This window comes from Oncorhynchus gorbuscha, linkage group LG23, assembly GCF_021184085.1.
Source record: "Oncorhynchus gorbuscha isolate QuinsamMale2020 ecotype Even-year linkage group LG23, OgorEven_v1.0, whole genome shotgun sequence".
In the NCBI taxonomy this organism is placed as follows: domain Eukaryota; kingdom Metazoa; phylum Chordata; class Actinopteri; order Salmoniformes; family Salmonidae; genus Oncorhynchus; species Oncorhynchus gorbuscha.
The window spans coordinates 55,023,950-55,028,468 of NC_060195.1; positions in this window are offsets into that span (position 1 = coordinate 55,023,950).

A 4,519-nucleotide genomic window follows, 5' to 3' on the forward strand; every position below is an offset into this window, starting at 1 on the left:
TCCTTTTCTCTATTCTACTTCTCTGCTGTGGAGGGAGATACCAGTAGCCTACTCCTTTTATCTATTCTACTTCTCTGCTGTGGAGGGAGATACCAGTAGCCTACTCCTTTTCTCTATTCTACTTCTCTGATGTGGAGGGAGATACCAGTGGCCTACTTATTTTCTCTGTTGTACTTCTCTGTTGTGGAGGGTGATACCAGTAACCTATTCATTTTCTCTATTCTACTTCTCTGCTGTGGAGGGAGATACCAGTAGCCTACTAATTTTCTCTATTCTACTTCTCTGCTGTGGATGGAGAAACCAGTAGCCTACTCCTTTTCTCTATTCTACTTCTCTGCTGTGGAGGGAGATACCAGTAGCCTACTCCTTTTCTCTATTCTACTTCTCTACTGTGGATGGAGATACCAGTAGCCTACTCTTTTTCTCTATTTTACTTCTCTGCTGTGGAGGGAGATACCAGTAGCCTACTCCTTTTCTCTATTCTACTTCTCTGATGTGGAGGGAGATACCAGTAGCCTACTCCTTTTCTCTATTCTACTTCTCTGCTGTGGAGGGAGATACCAGTAGCCTACTCCTTTTCTCTATTCTACTTCTCTACTGTGGAGGGAGATACCAGTAGCCTACTCTTTTTCTCAATTCTACTTCTCTGCTGTGGAGGGAGATACCAGTAGCCTACTCCTTTTCTCTATTCTACTTCTCTGATGTGGAGGGAGATGCCAGTAGCCTACTCCTTTTCTCTGTTGTACTTCTCTGATGTGGAGGGAGATACCAGTAGCCTACTCATTTTCTCTATTCTACTTCTCTGCTGTGGAGGGAGATACCAGTAGCCTACTCATTTTCTCTATTCTACTTCTGTGATGTGGAGGGAGATACCAGTAGCCTACTCCTTTTCTCTATTCTACTTCTCTGCTGTGGATGGAGATACCAGTAGCCTACTCCTTTTCTCTATTCTACTTCTCTGCTGTGGAGGGAGATACCAGTAGCCTACTCATTTTCTCTGTTGTACTTCTCTGCTGTGGAGGGTGATACCAATAGCCTACTCCTTTTCTCTATTCTACTTCTGTGCTGTGGAGGGAGATACCAGTAGCCTACTCATTTTCTCTGTTGTACTTCTCTGCTGTGGAGGGTGATACCAGTAGCCTACTCCTTTTCTCTATTCTACTCCTCTGCTGTGGAGGGAGATACCAGAAGCCTACTAATTTTCTCTATTCTACTTCTCTGCTGTGGAGGGAGATACCAGTAGCCAACTCATTTTCTCTATTCTACTTCTCAGGTGTGGAGGGAGATACCAGTAGCCTACTCATTTTCTCTATTCTACTTCTCTGCTGTGGATGGAGATACCAGTAGCCTACTCCTTTTCTCTATTTGGGGCGGCAGGGTAGCCCAGTGGTTAGATTGTTGGACTAGTAACCAGAAGGTTGCAGGTTCAAGTCCCTGAGCTGACAAGGTACAGATCTGTCGTTCTGCCCCTGAACAGGCAGTTAACCCACTGTTCCTAGGCTGTCATTGAAAATAAGAATTAGTTCTTAACTGACTTGCCTAATATTTAAAAAAAATTATACTTATCTGCTGTGGAGGGAGATACCAGTAGCCTACTCCTTTTCTCTGTTGTACTTCTCTGCTGTAGACCGTCATGTGAGGTAACCTACTAAGTGAAGGGAGCAGACAGACCAATGTAAAGTTTATGTTGGTTTTACAGCCCTGTCATTTAACATCTCCCCCTCTATCACACACAGTACTGTATCAGCAAGCACATGTGTCATTTGCAAGCATTCCAGGAACCACAAACAGTCTGTTACACTGGTCCCTCTAAATCAGATCAAGTGTGTATGTGTGTGTGTCTGTGTGTGTGTGCTTGTAGGGTGAGGTCTATATAAAAGCTCAGAAAACCTGACCCCTGTGGACTGACCTCACAATAGTCCTTTAACCCACCAGTGGGATGCCTTGTGGTTAAGGGAGGCAGTGGACCCTATTGACCTGCTGTGTGTGATCATGTCAACCTTGAGGAGCGAAGAATTCAGTTTCCCAGGGGGTCAGAGAGCTTGAGAAGCCTGTGTGTTCAACCAAACGCCTGAGATGCGTCAGACTGTGATCCTGTCCTTGACATCCATCACCATGTCACTTCAACAGCCAATAGCACACAGCTGCACCAAAGCCACATGTAGGTGCGGCCAATATCAAAGTGCCAAGAAGGGGGGCCTAAAGTACAGAGTCAACTCAGTCAAGTACCACACACATTGCGTCTTCTTGACAAGTTGGCCCAAAAGTCAGATAGCTTGTGCAAGATATCCTCTAATGGGCATACATAGACATATAGTAGATTTCATTTGATGAGGGTTAATGCTCTGGGATTTCCACTCTGGAGATCTGTAAAAGAAGAGGAGAAATATATTGTGAAATTAATATCGGAAATACTTGATTGATGGCGAATATGCATGCCATTAAAATGATACCTTCCCCTCATAGAATAATTACTGGTTCCATACCCTTTGCCAAGAGTGGAAAGATATTGTGAATTATGGCTATGCACTTGCATTACTTTGTCTTTTGCAAGTCACTACAAAGTGTTATCTCTTAACATGCCATTAATATTATTTTTGGCTTTCTAGTGTAGGTTCAGATACAGCATAATTAAAACTCATAACTTGTATTTGGCATTTTTATATTATGATGCAGCGCTATGCAGAAGGTGAAGAAAACACACTGTATTTACGATACACAAAGAAGTTTCCTGTAGAAAGGTATTTTGCTTGTTTAATTACAATAAATGTGTTTATTTAAGAAACCAATGTACTTGGGTTAATTGTGTTTACAGTGTTTAATCTCCCTCTCTCTCTCTCTCTCTCTCTCTCTCTCTCTCTCTCTCTCTCTCTCTCTCTCTCTCTCTCATCGACCACAACAGGCATTCAGTTAGCTGAGTAAACATCAACATCTACCCTGAGACAGAATCCATAAACCCTTTAGGAAAGCTTTAATGATGGACAATTATAGAATAACAAAGCTGTCATTAAGGAGAGGGGAAATCTATAGCTTTGTTGAGGAAGAAAACCCAATAGCCAACTTAAAGGCCTTTATATACTATCATTAGGCCCAGTGGGATGATTAGCCTTATAGCATTATAATGAATTAATCAAGCTTACCAATCGAGGCAGACTGACAACCAATACGTTTTTGTCCATGCCATTTTGGACAATACAGTACTGTCAGGCATGTGAAGTGGTTCTCATGTATGTTCTGTTGTCTTGGAATTGTTCACTTCCTGATTTGACTGAATTAAAATCAGTTTCGACTTCTTCTTTGTCCACATATCACGGAGCCAGCAATGGGTAAAAAATAAACTCCATCCATACGATGGCCATAAAAAAAGTACAGGAATTGATTGCCTCACCCTGGTAGATACCCATAGGGGCGTAGAGGTCAACTGAGCTAGACCAGTCATACACCATGACTGTGTTTAATGTGTGTTGAATAGACTCACAGAGAGAGTCAGGATGCAATGGATGCCAGACTATTCTAGTTCCTCGTTCCTCGCCATGGCAGCAGTGTGGCCGGATACACAGAGGTACAGTGAATGAGCGGGGCGTACTGTACCCAACAAGGCACCATGACGAACGATCCGAGAAAATAAACCAAGGGGGAGTGTCTTTTTCACCGAGACATATGGCTCTCGCATGTGTCCTAGATACACTATTCAGAACTACTCAGAAATAAGAAATCTTTGTATCTCACTGGCCGCGTGTCTGAAATGGCACCCTATTCCCTATATTGTGCACTTCTTTTGGCCAGAGCAGTGCAGATATTTTGGCCAGAGCATAGGCCTTAGGAATAGGGTGATGTTTTGGACACAGCATGTTTTGGACATGCATGGAAAAAGCCTGTTAGAACTAGAAGTCTCTCAGAGGCGCTGGCCAAATGTAGCGCACTATAGGTAATAGGGTGAGATGTTGGCTTGTTAGAGCAGAATAATTCTCTTCGAGGCTACTGAGTGTTTGGATTGAGTTCGGACATCTCACAAACACCAGGGGAGAAGGGTAGGATGCGAATGCTTGGAAAGAGACATGAAATCCTGCATTCTGCAGTCTCATACATTTTAGTTGTTCCAATGTCATGATGTTGACAGGGGAGAAAGGGATCTATGACCTGTGCTATCCTTCAAGTCTTGAAGTAGATTTTCAGAGAAAGACCTTGTGTATGGTTGAAACAAGACCTTGGTTCAGCACTGTAAAGCTGTGCTTGATTGAGCTTGCCTGTTGCAATGAAAACAATAGAAAAGTCGCTCTCCAGCCATGCTGAAGCCAACGCTGAAAGTATTTGAAAGATTTCAAATCATATTTGAACCCAGGTCTGACCGGGGCAGGTCCTTCCATGCGTTAAGTTAACTTTAACAAAGGACACCGTTCTTCAGACACTCAAAACTCTATATAAGTCAGAGCCCGTCTGCAGAGCCCGTCTGCAAGTCTGAGTATGCAAGAGCAATGTGATTTTTGTGAAGAAGCATAAGTCGCTACAGAGGCCAAGG